Below are 17,525 nucleotides of genomic sequence, written 5' to 3'. Positions count from 1 at the left end.
CAAAAGTTTTTTTTTTATAAAAGCTAGTCTTGTTAAATTTCTGTAGCTGAACATAACTAATTACACTACTTGTGTAGCAGGCTGTACCTTCCAATGTATACCAGAATCTGTAACTTCCGCAACCCCTTCTCCCCCACCACCACCCATGATATTTAAAATAGTCACTTTCAAAATGTGCTTGATATAAATGTCAAATATATAGATACTTGAATGATGATATTTAAATTAAAATATGCAGTTGTTTTGCAAAATGGTAACAATAAAGGGCATAATATAACAAGAGAAATTAGGCCTATATGTTTTTTGTGTAATAACGGAGTCAGTGAATGGTATAAGACCCAAGCATTTGACAGGTGTTGGTATAAAAGTAACTTTCTCCATTGGCAGTGAAATCAAACACTTAAAAACTCTGAGACAGGAGGGTGGCTTGGAGCAACATTCCTTATAAAATCACACTTGCATGTATGCGTTATAACCTAGCAGTTATCGCGGCTTAATCTGGATTTAATCTTGGCTTATTTTTTATGTGTGAAATTCGGATAAACTAAGGCCACCACCAAGGCAGGAAAGAGGGTGTTAAATGGGTGTCAACTGATTAGGTTAAGGCCTGGTAGGATTTTTTAAAGAATATGAGCACTGTTTCAGGAATAGGGCCTTTTACTCCATCTCAGACACCTGGTATACATATCTGGTGTCCAGGTGCTACACACCTATTACTTTCCCCGAGATGCAGCCATTTAACCATGTAATGAGATAGACAAAGGCAATGTCCTCTGGCTGACCAGCTGACTAGGACAGGTAGAAGTATTACAATAGATGGAGTGACTCAACAACCTCTAACATTGTTATCTCTGAAATAGCATGATATTCTCAGTTTCTGTCTTTAGATACTTAACAGTGTCAATAGCAAAATACTGCGGATGCTGGAAATCTGAAATAACAACAGAAAATGCTGGAAATACTCAGCAGGCCAGGCAGCATCCGTGGAGAGAGGAACAGAGTTAACGTTTCAGGTCGAAACCCTTCATCAGAACTGGAAAAAGCTGGAAATGGAACAGATATTAAGCAGGTGCAGAGACGGTGGGGGGGGGGGGGGGGAGGCGTTTAGGAGGGGAGGAAGGAATTGAAAGAACATACTGTGAAAATGTTGCAAATGGGAATGGCAAAATCATACAGCATGAAAAATGGGGGCAGGGATTATTATCTGAAATTGTTGAACTCGATATTGAGTTCGGAAGGCTGTAAAGTGCTTAATTGAAAGATGAGGTGCTATTCCTTGAGCTTCATTGGAACAATGTAATAGGCCGAGGACAGAGAGATCAGTGGGAGTGAAGCGGAGAATTAATGTGACAGGCGACCGGAAGCTCAGGGTCACACTTATGGACTGAACGGAGGTGTTCCGCAAAGCGGTCGCTCAATCTGCGTTTGGTTTCCCCAATGTAGAGGAGACGGCATCGTGAGCAGCGAATACAGTATATTAAATTGCAAGAAGTACAAGCAAATCGCTGTTTCACCTGGAAGGGGTGTTTGTGGCCCTGGACAGTGGGAGGGAGGAGGTAAAAGGGCATGTGTTGCATCTCCTGCGCTTGCACGGGAAGGTGCCAGGTGAAGGAGATGGGCTGTTGGGGGTGATTGAGGAGTGGACCAGGGTGTCGCGGAGGGAGCGGTCCCTTCGGAATGCTGAAAGGGGAGGTGAGGGGAAGATGTGTTTGGTGGTGGGATCACGTTGGAGGTGGCGGAAATGGCGGAGGATGATCCGTTGAATGTGGAAGCTGGTGGGGTGAAAGGTGAGGACAAGGGGAACCCTATCAGGATTCTGGGAGGGAGGGGACGGGGTGAGAGCAGAAGTGCAGGAAATGGAACGGACACGGTCAAGGGCCATGTCAACCACAGTAGAGGGGATTCCTCGGTTGAGGAAAAAGGAAGACATGTCGGAAGCACTGGTATGGAAGGTGGCATCATCAAAACAGACGCGGCGGAGACGGAGAAACTGGGAGAATGGAATAGAGTCCTTGCAGGAAGCGGGGTGGGAGGAAGTGCAGTCCAGGTAGCTGTGGGAGTCAGTGGGCTTGTAGTGGATGTTTGTCGAAAGCCGATCACCAGAAATGGAGACGGAGAAGTCAAGGAAGGGAAGGGAAGAGTCGGAGATGGACCATATGAAGGTGAGGGAAGGGTAGAAATTGGAAGTAAAGTGAATGAACTTATCTAGTTCAGGGCGAGAGCAGGAAACGGCACTGATCCAGTCATCGATGTACCGGAAAAAGAGGTGAGGGAGGGGACCTGAGTAGGACTGGAACAAAGAGTGATCCACATATCCCATGAACAGGCAGGCATAGCTAGGGCCCATGCGGGTTCCCATAGCAACACCTTTAATTTGGAGGAAATGAGTGGAGTCAGAGGAGAAGTTGTTCAATGTGAGAACAAGTTCAGCCAGGCGGAGAAGGGTGGTGGTGGATGGGGACTGGTTGGGCCTCTGTTCAAGGAAGAAATGAGCACCCTAAGGCCGTCCTGGTGGGGGATGGAGTTGTAGAGGGATTGGACGTCCATAGTGAAAAGGAGACGGTTGGGGCCAGGAAACTGGAAACTGTTAAAGTGGCGGAGGGCGTCAGAAGAGTCGCGGATGTAGGTGGGAAGAGACTGACAAGGGGAGGAAAGATAGAGTCGAGATAGGAAGAGATAAGTTCCGTGGGGCAAGAACAGGCTGAAGCGATGGGTCTACCAGGGCAGTCCTGTTTGTGGATCTTGGGAAGGAGGTAGAAGCGGGCTGTGCGGGGTTGGGGGACTATGAGGTTGGCGGCCATGGAGGGAAGATCTCCAGAGGAGATGAGGTCAGTGACAGTCTTGGAAACAATGGCTTGATGTTTGCTAGTGGGGTCATGGTCCAGGCGGAGGAAGGAGGAGGTGTTGGAGAGTTGACGTTCAGCTTCCGCATGGTAGAGGTCGGTTCGCCAAACAACAACAGCACCACCCTTATCAGCAGGTTTAATGATAATGTTAGGGTTGGATCGGAGAGAACAGAGTGCTGCAAGTTCAGAGGGAGGTAGGCTGGAGTGAGAAAGGGGAGCAGAGAAATGGAAACGGCCGCTGTCACGTCGGCAGTTAGCAATGAAAAGATCTAGAGAGGGTAAGAGGCCAGAGGGAGGGGTCCAAGTAGAACGAGAATTTAGAAAGCGGAAGAAAGGGTCAGCCGTGCGGGGGGAAGACTCCTGGCCAAAGAAGTGGGCACGGAGACGAAGGCGACGGAAGAAGAGCTCAGCATCGTGCTGAGCTCGAAATTCATTCAGATGGGGGCGTAAGGGGATGAAGCTCAGGCCTTTGCTGAGGACTGATCGTTCGGGGTCAGAGAGGGGAAGGTCAGAGGGGATGGTGAAAACACGACAGGGGGTGAGATTGGAAGAAGGGATGGGATCAGAGTAAAGTAACGAGGAAGAAGGTTCCAGAGGGGAGCTGGTGTCCAAGAGTTGATGAAGCTTGCGATCCTTGACATCAAAAATGAAGAAAAAACGTTTTTTGTTGAAGCGTCGGATGAGTCGAAGGATGAAATGGAACTGTGGACCCGGACAGCTTTGAGATAGAGTGCGTCGGTGCTGCTGAAGAGAGGTCGAGATTGTTCATGTGGCGGTGTATGGCGTTGAGTGTGGATCTCAAGCTGCGGCGAGAGCAGTAGTTCAAGGAACGATGAATATCGAGGAGATATTTGTAATCCTGGGTGGATCCAAAACACGAAGGGTGGAAGTTTAGTTGGAATCCACATGGAATAACCTCTGAATCGGAGACAGTTACTGAGGAAAGAGATGTGGCTGTGAAACCGAGTCTTGGCAGATACCTGATCAAACACGAGAAGGGAAACTGAAAGCAATGAAGATGAACAAGGTTGAAGAGACAAATGAAACTCCCGTCGGAGGGAAGAGCAGAACTTCTTCAAGGTGGGCATTCCTAGAAGAGAGGTGGCAGTGAACCAAACACTAATACAATAGCAAAATACTGCGGATGCTGGAAATCTGAAATAACAGAAAATGCTGGAAAAACTCAGCAGGCCAGGCAGCATCCGTGGAGAGAGAAACGGAGTTAACGTTTCAGGTCTGGGACCCTTTTTCAGAATTGGAAAAAGCTGGAAATGGAACATATTAAGCAGGTGCAGAGACGGGGGGTGGAGGCGTTTAGGAGGGGAGGAAGGAATTGAAAGTACATAACTGTGAAAATGTTGCAAATGGGAATGGCAAAATCATACAGCACGAAAAATGGGGGCAGGGATTATTATCTGAAATTGTTGAACTCGATATTGAGTCCAGAAGGCTGTAAAATGCCTAATCGAAAGATGAGGTGCTGTTCCTCGAGCTTACGTTGAGCTTCATTGGAACAATGTAATAGGCCGAGGACAGAGAGATCAGTGGAGTGAAGTGGAGATTTAAAGCGACAGGCGACCGGAAGCTCAGGGTCACCCTTACGGACTGAACGGAGGTGTTCCGCAAAGCGGTCGCCCAATCTGTGTTTGGTCTCCCCAATATAGAGGAGACCGCATCGTGAGCAGCGAATACAGTATATTAAATTGCAAGAAGCGCAAGTAAATCGCTGTTTCACCTGGAAAGGGGTGTTTGGGGCCCTGGACAGTAGGAAGGGAGGAGGTAAAAGGGCATGTGTTGCATCTGATTGTTTGATTGACAGTGTCCTCTATGTATAGCAGAATTGTAAGCTTGGTTATTAAGGGAATCAAAGGATATAGGAATGGTGCAGGAAAGTGGAGTTGAGGTAGTAGATTAGCCATGATCTTATTGAATGGCGGAGCTGGCACGAGGAGCCAAATGGCCAACTCCTGCTCCTATTTCTTATGTTATGTTTTCTTTATAAACTGGTTTACAATTTTATTACACTGCACACAGAGGGAATCTTTTCCCCTAGGGGTTTGGGTTAGCCTATGTCGGTTTTCTTACCATGGGAGTTCCTTTGAACCAGTTTTTTTTTAAAACCTTGCTAGAAAGTCCTGAAGTTACCAAGTTAAAATTGTGATAGCCCTGCAAGGGGCAGGCAACAGATGTGTGTTTTTAAGTAGAGTGGCGTCATCTTGTAACATTTTGTTTGTCAGTTCTGCATTTTTAATTACAGGTATATGTATAAACACGTTGCTGAGACGGCTTAGGAAATGGAAAGTTAGTTTAGTCTGATGCTGTTAGCACATGACTGAAATGAGGGGAAGTGACGTTTGTGACAAATTCATTGATTGGAGTGCTGCATTTTTTAAATAAAAGATGTCCATAGATATCACTGCTTCTTTTCATCTCTATGGTATTACTGCATGAGAGAGCAGTTGTTGAGATAAAGCTTTAGCTGTGATGGTTTTCAGAGATGACTTACTTAATTGCAACAAATAATAATCTGGGCTTCAACAGAACTTGTGCAGGAAGCTTTTGAAATGATGTCATAAACTGTTGGTAGCAGTTAGATAGGCATTTTCAAAATGTGCTTGATATAAATGTAATTACACCACTATTCCGTGAGATTTGGTGGACTGTGCCAGATCATTTGCTCCATTGCACAGAACAGCAAGCTCTGTGTTTATTGGTATTATAATGTCTCCTCCAAGCCTCTTTGTATTTCTATTTTACAGGGAGCAGCAATAGAAAAGTAAGTAGCTGAGAACAATTACAGCGAGTAATTTTCTGTTGTGACGCTTATTCCATTTTCAGTTGCATTCATACTGTACGTGGAATGAACTCGTAGCCACACAAAATCTGTCTCGGATTTAGTTTTGTGCAGTATTTCCTAAATATGAATTTAGCTTTAAGATTGAAAGGCATTCAAATACACAGATACTTGAATGACGATAATTAATCAAATTCAGCGCAATACTCATTGCATCCTTAAACTAAAGCTGTTCGAGGCGAGCAGCAGAGTCCACAACAAAAACAACTTGCATTTATAAAGCGACTTTCACGTAAGACAATGTTCCAATTACACTTTGCCGAGGTTTGTGAAGATTGGGAGAGATGTGGTGAAGTGAAGAGGTTTAGGAAGGGAATTTTAGAGTGCAGGACTGTGGAAGTGACGATGTGTGGAAGTCACACCATACTGCAATGGGACTAGCTCCTTTTTCATATGTTCATAAGGTGGAGCAAGGGCTTTGAAGACGAGGTACGGGAAGGCAGTGGAGGTTGGCAAGGACAGAAATGAAGGGTATATGGAAGTTTGTGCAGTGCAAGTTACTGGCCACAGATCTAGATGAGTTTGTGCAGGATAGAGCTAGGAAAGCTGACAAGACTATTGGAGAAATCAAAGCTTGAGATGATGCTGCGGATGGGGCATTCATTTGTATAGGGGTTGAGGCATAGAAGATAGGAGTAGGCCATTCGGCCCCTCGAGCCTGCTCAGCCATTCAATGAGATCATGGCTGATCATCCAAATTCAGTACCCTGTCCCTGCCTTCTCCCCATATCCCTTGATCCCTTTAGCCCTAAGAAATATATCTAACTCCTTCTTGAATATATTTAATGAATTGGCTGCCACTGCCTTCTGTGGTAGAGAATTCCACAGGTTCACCACTCTCTGGGTGAAGAAATTCCTCCTCATCTCTGTCCTAAATGGCTTACCCCTTATCCTTAGACTGTGACCCCTGGTTCTGGACTCCCCGGCCATCGGTAACATCCTTCCTGTGTCTAGTCCTGTTAGAATTTTATAAATTTCAATGAGATCCCCTCTCATTCTTCTGAACTCCAGCGAGTATAAGCCCAATTGACACAATCTCTCCTCGTACATCATTCCTGCCATCCCAGGTATCAGTCCGGTGAATCTTCGCTGCACTCCCTCCAGGGCAAGAACATCCTTCCTCAGATAAGGTGACCAAAACTGCACACAATACTGAAGATGTGGTCTCACCAAGGCCCTGTACAACTGCAGCAAGACATCCTTGTTTCTGTACTCGAACCCTCTCGCTACGAAGGCCAACATACCATTTGCCTTCTTAACCGCCTGCTGCACCTGCATGCTTACTGGTGCACAAGCACACCCAGGTCTTGTTGCACTTCCCCTTCTCCCAATCTATTGCCATTCAGATAATAATCTGCCTTCCTGTTTTTGCCACCAAAGTGGATAACCTCGCATTTATCCACATTGGGCAGATGCATGGCAGATGCAGTATAATCACCCAACCTGTCCAAATTATATTGGAGTTTCTCGGCATCCTCCTCACAGCGCACACGCCCACCCAGCTTTGTGTCGTCTGCAAACTTGGAGATATTACATCTAGTTCCCTCGTCTAGATCATTAATATATATATTGTGAATAGCTGGGGTCCAAGGACCGATCCCTGCGGTACTAGTCACTGTCTGCCGCTCAGACAAAGACCCGTTTATTCCAACTCTTTGCTTCCTGTCTGCCAACCAGTTCTCTATCCAAGTCAGTACCTTGCCCCCAATCCCATGCGCCTTAACTTTATACAGGTTGAACCCTGGTAATCCGGCACCCGACGGTCCGGCACCTTCAGTGTTCCGGCACGAATTGAAACCGGCGGTCTTTAGTTTGCGGAGCAGCCGCTCAGCGGCGCCACCATTTCCCGCGATATAAACAAACATAATATTGTACCTAATATTGTTATTTTAGGTGTTATTTACCTAACCTTCAGTGGTTCGGAATTTTCAATGGTCCGGCACGTTATCCCGAGGGTGCCGGACTACCGGGGTCCAACCTGTACGCTAACCACTTATGCGGGACCTTATCGAAAGCCTTCTGAAAGTCCAAATACACCACATCCACTGGTTCTCCCTTATCTATTTTACCAGTTACATCCTCAAAAAATTCCAGTAGATTAGTCAAGCACGATTTACCTTTTGTAAATCCATGTTGACTTTGTCCGACCCTGTCACTGTTTTCCAAGTGCTCTGCTATTACATCTTTTATAATGGACTCTAGCATTTTCCCCACTACCGATGTCAGGCTTACCGGTCTATAATTCCCCATTTTCTCTCTTCCACCTTTTTTGAATAGTGGGGTAACATTAGCTACCCTCCAATCCATGGGAACTGTTCCAGAGTCTACAGAATTTTGGACGATGACCAGCAATGCATCTACTATTTCTAGGGCCACTTCCTTAAGTACCCTAGGATGTAGATTATCAGGCCCTGGGCAGTGGATGTGGATGGGTCATGTATCAGAGGTGGAAATGAGGAGTCTTGATGATGGACTAGATGTAGGGTTTCAAGTTCATCTCGAGGTCAAACAAGAGGCAGAGTTTGCATACCTATAGGTTCAGTTTTGAGCAAGCAAATGAAAAAAAGTCATAGTCATATGGCACAGAAAGAGGCCATTCGGCCCATCGAATCCGTGCCGGCTCTCTCTAGAGCAATCCACTCAGTCCCATTCCCCCGCTCTATCCCCATAGCCCTCCAAGTTTATTTCCCTCGTGCCTATCTAGCCTCCCGTTGAAAACATTGAGTGTCTCCACTTCCACCACTTCCGTCAGCAGCGAATTCCAGGTCCTCACCACGTGCTGCGTTTAAAAAAAAAAAAAAAAAAAAAAAAAAAAATTCTCTTCACATCCTCCCTGTATATCTTGCCCAAAATCTTAAATCTGTGACCCCTCTTCTTCTAGTCCTTGTACCATTAACTAGTGGGAACAGCCTTTCCTGGTCTAGCTTATCCAAACCCATCATAATCTTGTACACCTCTATCAAATCACCCATCAACCTCCTTTGCTCTAATGAAAACAAATCCAGCTTCTCCAACCTGTCCTTGTAGCTAAGATCCCCCATCCCCCGGAACCATTCCGGTAAATCTCCTCTGCACCCTCTCCAGGGCCATCACATCCTTCCTAAAGTGTGGTGACCAGAACTGGATGCAATACTCCAGTTGTAGCCTAACCAGCGTTTTATAACGGTTCAGCATAACTTCTCTACTTTTGTACTCAATACCTCTATTTATGAAGCCCAAGATCCCATATGCTTTGCTAACCACTCTCTCAATATGTCCTGTCACCTTCAGGGACCTATGCACATTAACTCCCAGGTCCCTCTGTCCCTGCACAGTCTTTAAAACTGTGCTATTAAGTGTATATTGCCTCTCCCTGTTCCTTCTGCCAAAATGCATCACCTCACACTTCTCTGCATTAAATTCCATCTGCCCATTCTGCTAGCCTTTCTGTGTCCTGTTACAGTCGATTGGTATCATCCTCACCGTTTGCCACACCCCCAAGTTTGGTGTCAACGGCAAATTTAGAAATTCTACTCTGTATTCCAACATCCAGGTCATTATATATATCAAAAAAAGCAGTGGCCCCAGCACTGACCCTTGGGGAACACCACTGTCTACCATCCTCCAGTCTGAAAAACAGCCATTTACTATAACTTGCTGTTTTCTGTCCTTAAGCCAATTCCTTATCTAAGCTGCCACTGACCCACCTATTCCATGAGCATTAATTTTGTTAACCAGCCTTCTATGTGGTACTTTGTCAAACACCTTCCGAAAATCCATGTACACAACATCCATTGCATTCCCTTCATCAATCCTCTCTGTTACTTCATCAAAAAATTCAATTAGATTAGGCAAACACGATCTGCCTTTTACAAATCCGTGTTGGCTTTCCTTAATTAGCTTAAACCTCCCCACGTGCCCGTTAATTGTTTCCTTGATTATTGTTCCTAAAACTTTACCCACCACTGATGTTAAAGTGACCGGCCTGTAGTTACTAGGATTGTCCTTGCACCCTTTCTTGGTGTCACATTTGCCACTTTCCAATCCTCGGGCACCTCCCCCGCACCTAGGGAAGATTGGAAAATTATGGCAAGCCCTTCCGCTATCTCCTCCCCCAATTCCCTTAGCAACCTGGGATGCAAGCCATCTGGACCAGGCTACTTGTCCACTCTAAGCATATCCAGCCTTTCTAGTACATCCTGTTTGAGATGAACTGACTGCATTGGTTCAGGTAGGAATGGAACTAGAAGGATTGGTGCCTTGGTGGCCAACTATGAAGATTAGGAGGATGGAATGATCAAACATGTCAACGGCGGTGGAGAGATCAATGAGGACGAGTGGAATACCTCACTGCAGTTGCTGTTACTCAGGATGCTTTTTGTTTTAGACCAGGGCTGTCTTGGTGCTATTAGCAGGACAGATTTAAAATGGATTTAAACAGGGAGTGGTGGGAAAGGTAGGTGCAGAGTTGCGTTGTAGTGACCCGTATGAAGATTTTAGGTGAAAGGGAGTTAAATAACGTGAAATGTGAAATCATTATTCAAGCCTGATACTAATTCCATCACTACAGTTGTCTTTGATCAAATGAAGTATACAATGCATGTTTTTTATGATTTGCTGAATTTTAATTGCATCTTCAATTTTTAGAAATTAATCCAACATGCATATCAAAACAGATTCTTTCTGTTTCAGCACTTTAAATATCCAGTTTTCTTTGCAACTTCAAAAATGTGTGTGATATGTACTCTTTTGTATTAAATGATGTTCAGGAACTTACTGATGTTGAATATTATAAAGCGAAAATTGCAAAACCACAGAAGGTTTCTTCATTTGGGTGGTCCTCTGAATAGTTGTCAAACCAGAACCTTATAATTTTTAGGGTTTCATTAATGCTGCAGATGTACTGTTGTGTGACTGTCTCCGCTCATTCGCTGCTGAAACCCTCATCCATGCCTTTGTTACCTCTAGACTTGACTATTCCAACGCACTCCTGGCTGGCCTCCCACATTCCACCCTACGTAAACTTGAGGTCATCCAAAACTCAGCTGCCTGTGTCCTAACTCACACCAAGTCCCGTTCGCCCATCTCCCCTGTGCTCGCTAACCTACATTGGCTCCCGGTTAAGCAGCGCCTCGATTTCAAAATTCTGATCCTTGTTTTCAAATCACTCCATGGCCTCGCCCCTTCCTACCTCTGAAATCTCCTTCAGCCCCACAACACCCCGAGATATCTGCTGTCCTCTAATTCTGCCCTGTCGAGCATCCCTGATTATAATCGCTCAGCCTTTGGTGGCTGTACCTTCTGTTGCCTCAGCCCTAAGCTCTGGAATTCCCTGCCTAAACCTCTCCGCCTCGCTACCTCTCTTTCCTCCTTGAAGACGCTCCTTAAAACCTACCTCTTTGACCAAGCTTTTGGTCACCTGCCCTAATTTATCCTTATGTGGCTTGGTGTCAAATTTTTTGTCTTAAAATACTCCTGTGCAGCGCCTTGGGATGTTTTACTACATTAAAGGTGCTATATAAATACAAGTAGTTGTTGACTGCCCAGAAATACCCGAATCTAGTTAAACATAACACGGACATTGCAACAGAATCCTTCCTCTGTGCCTATGTTTCGTCGCTTTGCAAAAATACTTTGTGCCTACAAAGCACAATCAAGATGTGCAAGAGAAATATTTATTGAAAGTGTTTCTCATGTTAGGGGATATGATTGTAATTGGATGCCAAATTAGAAATATTGCCGACACAAGTAGTCAACCATGTAGCTGTACCAATGGCGCTTTCCTACAAAGCAAATGCTCAAAGCCAAAATTTGTACTAGTCAACTCTTGTTTTATTTAGGTACGTAAATCATCTGCTGCTGAACCCTCATCCATGCCTTTGTTACCTCTAGACTTGACTATTCCAACACACTCCTGGCTGGCCTCCCACATTCTACCCTACGTAAACTTGAAGTCATCCAAAACTCGCACCAAGTCCCGTTCACCCATCACCCCTGTTAATGTTCTCATTGTCTCCATTTGAATTGTCATATTCAAGCAACAGAGTTGTAATCAACGGTACTATAAAGAGGTATTCTGTAGGAAGGAGAAATAGTGTGCAAATATTTGACGTCAGTTTCCTAACTCGCACCAAGTCGCGTTCACTCATCACTTCTGTGCTCGCTGACCGACATTGGCTCCCGGTTAAGCAGCGCCTCGCTTTTAGAATTCTCATCCTTGTTTTCAAATCCCCCCCATCTATGTAATCTCCTCCAGCCCCACAATCCTCTGAGATATCTACGCTCCTCTAATTCTGGCCTCCTGAGCATCCCAGATTTTAGTCACTCCACCATTGGTGGCCGTGCCTTCAACTGCCAAGAACCTAAGCTCTGAAATTCCCTCCCTATACCTCTCCGCCTCTCTACTTCTCTTTCCTCCTTTAAGACGCTCCTTAAAACCTACCTCTGTGACTGTCACCTGCCCATATTTCTCCTTATGTGGCTCGGTATCAAATGTTGTTTTATAACACTCCTGTGAAGCACCTTGGGACGTTTTACTACGTTAAAGGCGCTATACAAATACAAGTTGTTGTTGGAGAATTTTGGGTTGATATAGAATGTTGAGATTCAACCCTGGCAGCTTCTGTCTACTTGAATGCTTTGGAGACAATGCGAGGCAGATTAGAATTTGCAGTTTTGTTCTAACAATTAATTGTCAGGCAATTCTTCATAAACATCCTCCTCCCTTACCCCATCTCTCTTCCTAATAGCCTCCAGTTAGACAGGGATATTCTAAATCAGGCCCTTGCATCTGCACTATTTGTGACATTCTGGTCTGCCTTGCTATGCTCAGGGTCAGAGTTCTTACTGATTTCACCAAGTCACTTAAAGTCTTGCTCAGGGAGTCAAATCGGCTATGCAGTTGCTCTTTGGTTCTCTGGCATATTGTCTGTGAAGGATACCAGATTTTCCTTAGTTTCCTCAAAGCCTCTTCCTGAGAAAGACATTGTGGATGTCTTAGAGGGAGGCTCCTTAAGAAAGTTGACTCAAACAGTCATGTCTCGACAACGAGCGTTTTATGCCGCAAAGCAAATAGTCATAACGGCACAGAAGGAGGCCATTCGGCCCATCGAGTCCCTGCCAGCTCTCTGTAGAGCAATTCAGTCAGTCCCATTCCCCCATTCTCTAGTTTATCGAGAATGTCTGCATTTATGAATGGACTATTGCATTTTGCACAGTATTTAAAGATCTTGGTAGATGTTATAAAAGTGCCAACTCAACCATGGAAGCGCTTAGTTTGTTTCTGATGCAAGTGATATATTGTGCGGGTCACTGCTAAAGGGCACACAGTATGATCACAGCCTAGCTGGGTGCACTGTGTATCTTTTACAAAATTACAGTTAGTGAATTAGCCCCTTCTAGTTTAATGCTGTTGTTTGTCTTTTTTGCCTGCTTTATTTCCTTTCCATATGGATGCCTTGGGAGCATAAGATTGGTCGCTGTTATTACCATTTGACCCAGAAAGCATAGTTTAAATTCTCTTTTGTATGCTGTCCTATTAGAAAGGTTTTGTTCACTAAGTCAGAGCATCCTAAGTGTATGGAAGTCTACTGGTGAGAATCTATACCCTGAGGGTTGAACTTGTGTCAGTAGATGGGGAAGAAGGGTGTGGGGGGTCTGTTCAGTGGCATGTCATGCTGTAATTCTTTGAATCCTGGGATCCTGACTATTAGATTGGAGCCAACTGAACATTATTCCACTGCTGAACCACATTCTTTGGCTGCAGGGCAGCCAAATTGGAGTGAGATTTGGCAGCTCTGGCATAATAATATGCCATAGTAAACATTGAGGGAAAAGTAATGTAAGAAGTGAGTTATTCTGTAAGGGAGGTAATTTAATATCAGTAAAAGATGCTTATTACCCCTAAATAAGAACATAACATAAGAAATAGGAGCAGGAGTAGGCCATACGGCCCCTTGAGCCTGCTCCACCATTCAATAAGATCATGGCTGATCTTCGACCTCAACTCCACTTTCCCGCCCGATCTCCATATCCCTTGATTCCCCTAGAGTCCAAAAATCTATCGATCTCGGCCTTGAATATATTCAACGACTGAGCATCCACAGCCCTCTGGGGTAGAGAATTCCAAAGATTCACAACCCTCTGTGTGAAGAAATTTCTCCTCATCTCAGTCCTAAATGGCCGACTCTGTGCTTGAGTAAGATTGTTACTCAACTGTGTATTACTGCATCTCCCTCTTAGTACCGACCTCAGTTTCTCCTCCAAGCAGGTGCCATAGTGTTAGCATTGGTGTCTCTGCTTAAATAGAAGTATTCAAAAGGCAGAAATTGGAGAGGGTAAGGAGAAGGCTGTTGAAGTTGATTATAATTCTTTCAAACTTTTTTTTAAAAGGATGCACTGGCTGTGAGACTCAGATTTAATACTCTCATTAGATGTATCTTCAGATTTTGAGGTTTCAGATATATTGATAACTGCTATTGCTTAAACTGGATGCAGTCTCTGTGTTAGACTGCTTGTCCAACACCCAATCTTGGATGAGCTGCAGTTTCTTCCGCTAAACATTGGTAAGACTTGGGCCATCATCTTAGGTCCCTGCCATCCCGCTTGGGCCGCTGTCTAATAGAAACATAGACGATAGGAGCAGGAGTAGGCCATTCGGCCCTTCGAGCCTGCTCCACCATTCAATGAGATCATGGCTGATCATCCAAATTCAGTACCCTGTCCCTGCCTTCTCCCCATATCCCTTGATCCCTTTAGCCTTAAGAAATATATCCAACTCCGTCTTGAATATATTTAATGAACTGGCCTCCACCGCCCTCTGTGGCAGAGAATTCCACAGGTTCACCACTCTCTGGGTGAAGAAATTCCTCCTCATTTCAGTCCTAAATGGCTTACCCCTTATCTTTAGACTATGACCCCTGGTTCTGGACTCCCCGGCCATCAGAAATATCCTTCCTGCATCTAGTCTGTCCAGGCCTGACAGAATTTTATAGGTTTCGATGAGATCCCCTCTCAATCTTCTAAACTCCAATCGACACAATCTCTCCTCATACGTCATTCCTGCCATCCCAGGTATCAGCCTGGTGAATCTTCGCTGCACTCACTCCATGGCAAGAACATCCTTCCTCAGGTAAGACTGAACCAGACTATTCACAACTGAGCTGAGCTTCTAAGCTCATATCTGCGCCATCAAAAGACCACCTACTTCCACCTCTGAAAAGTCATAAGCCTCTGCCTTACCTAAGCAATACTGCTGCTGAAACCCTCATGCATTCCTTTCTCATCCCTAGACGACTATTCCAAAACTCTCCAGGCCAGCCTCCTATCCTCCATCCTTTGTAGTCTTCAGCTCATCCAAAATTCTGCTGTTCGTATACTACTGTATTGTGCACCAGCTCCTCCCCATCCACCACCCCACTCACCATTCACCCATAGATAGAGTCTTGTTAGGCAAGGTTATTAAGGGTTACGGAACCAATACTGTTAGATAGAGTTAAAATACAGATCAGCCATGATCTAATTGAATAACAAAACAGGCTTGAGGGGCAGAGTGGCCTACTCCTGTTCCTATGTTCCATCACCCCTTTCACCCATCACCCTTCTCCCCAGCTGACATCCATTGGCTCCAAGTCCCCAATGCCTCCCAATTTAAAATTCTCATCCTCGTGTTTAAATTACTCATGGCCTTGCTCCTCCCCATTTCTATAAACTCTTCCAGCCCCGTGTTCTGGAATTCCCCTCTCTTCTCTCCCGCCCCCCCCTCCTCCCAAAGCCTCTTCACTAATGTTCTTGTTCATTTTTTTTGGGTGCCCGGCCCATTCAAAATACCACGCATGTGTGGTTTTACTCATTGAAAAGCCACGAGTCGACTGTATGGGAGGTAGGTCCAGAGAGCCATGCAGCTTAGAGGGAACATTGCTACACCCCCCCCACAATCATCCTTTAATACCCTCCTTAAAACCCACCAAGCTTTTGGTCACTTCTCCTAATGTCCTCTTCCTTGACTCAGCATCCAATATTTTGATTATGCCTCAGTGAAGCGCTTTGGGGCTTTTCTTTTGTACGTTAAAGGCTACATAAATTCAAGCTGTTGTGAAGTAGAAGCCAAGAAGCTATGTTTTTAAGGAATGAAATAGATGTAGGATGATGGCACATATGCTCCTAGTTTGGAAAGATGTAGTGCTTGTCATCTGATTTTATTTTATGAAAGAGTTTTTTGTCTGATAGGCATTATTCTATACTTTGTAAACTGTGAAGTTTTAAAAATATTTTAATATCCTTCACTTACAAGGTGGTGCTTTATACATTTTCCTAGTTTAAAATTAATGCTGTTCATTTGGTTCATGTATAGGGTGTGTTATTTTGCATCCCAAATGCAACTTTTAAATCATAACACGTAGCTCAAAGTGATTTAAAACGCAGAAATCCTATTGATGATTCAGAAGGTGTCTGAAATCCAGTAAAAAGAAAGTGAATTTTCCTCTTTGAATTGACTTTTTTTGCTGCTATTTTTAGTGCATTTGTTTCATGTGTAAATACTATTTTTTTTATGTGTAGGCAATTTCCATTGGCATAAATATGGGTCCAAAGCAATAATAAAGCCCCGATGTAAAATGAGTAGATTTTGAACAAATACCCTTGAGTGATTTTAAGGCAGTAATCTAATGCTGTTTGAAGAGGAAAATAGCGTTGAATGTTGTAGGACAGAGTGTCAGTGATTTTGATGACATAGGACCTGAAGTTATAAGAGGTTTTGTGACCGAATGTGTTTGTTTTTACCAAGTTATTTTTAACCACCGATTACGGGAATGCACACTAAGGTGACTGGAATTCTAGTTCAGTCCGCTATAAGTCAAGTGAAGGCAAATTATTGAAATATTGTCCGAGTAAATTTGTTGCGGCATATTTAGCTACAGTTAATGATTTTCTCAATTTTTCTGAAATTAAGAGACTTTTTTCTCCCTTATGTTTCTCATTGTGATATGAACTTAAATTTTGTCATGGTTTGAATACTATTTATATTTCTTTTGCATCATAAACACAGCTTCCCTATTATTGAAGCCGTGAATATCACAATATTAGCCTGGTTAATTTAATGTTTTTTGTATACTGACATTTTTTTGCATGTTTTAAAATGTGTATTTTGTATTCTGTAAAGTGTTAAAATGATTTCTGATCTTAAATTACAATTTGGGAAATCTACAGAAATGTAGAACATTTGTAAATGCATTTTGTGCTGTGAATAAACAGCTGCTTTTAAAAATGTGCACTAATAATAATACAATCTTTATAGTTGAGTTGTAGTTTCTCGACCACACACTTAAGTTTTTAAGTCATGTAACTAATTGTGTATAATGGGGTAATTGTGTTATTCTAATTGCATGGTAAATATTATTGCAAATACAGTTCTGTCACAAACAGTTACAACTTGAGCATTTTCATTCCATTGGAGATGAACATTCAGTGTAACCTTTATAAAATGCTGTTTGCTCGTACTGATGGTTTGACTTTGTGGCTTGGTATTGTGTTTAGATCAATCACAAATTCTATGAAACAAAGCAGAAGCTATGGTTTAAATGTTTTGTTTTTAAAGTGATTGTGTTGCATCATTATGAATTCTCTTGGTGCAGCGGGTATAGATGTAATGGCATATCAGATTGCATTAATGTGATGAACTTGATATTCTCGATTCTTAAATAGCTTTGCTGGAAATGATTATGTAGTAAGGCAGAATGACTCATTGGGACTGGAGCAATAGGATGGTAACTTTTTAATATCTTTAAAGGAACACTATCTAAAAAATTGTTTAGAGCTTATAGTTTATATACTAAATATATGTAATGTAT

At 43.7% G+C, this 17,525-nt stretch overlaps 1 protein-coding gene across 1 annotated transcript in view; it reads left to right on the top strand.

The window, feature by feature from the left end:
• Positions 1-17,525, top strand: part of srbd1 (S1 RNA binding domain 1) — a 400,732-nt gene that overhangs the window by 310,152 nt on the left and 73,055 nt on the right. The gene's annotated exons all lie outside the window — the stretch shown is intronic.

The sequence above is a fragment of the Somniosus microcephalus genome, chromosome 3, assembly GCF_052327205.1.
Source record: "Somniosus microcephalus isolate GS21.2 chromosome 3, FLI_Smic_1.0, whole genome shotgun sequence".
Lineage (NCBI taxonomy): Eukaryota > Metazoa > Chordata > Chondrichthyes > Squaliformes > Somniosidae > Somniosus > Somniosus microcephalus.
The sequence above is the reverse complement of the archived record's forward strand: the minus strand, read 5'-3'. Positions and strand labels throughout refer to the sequence as shown.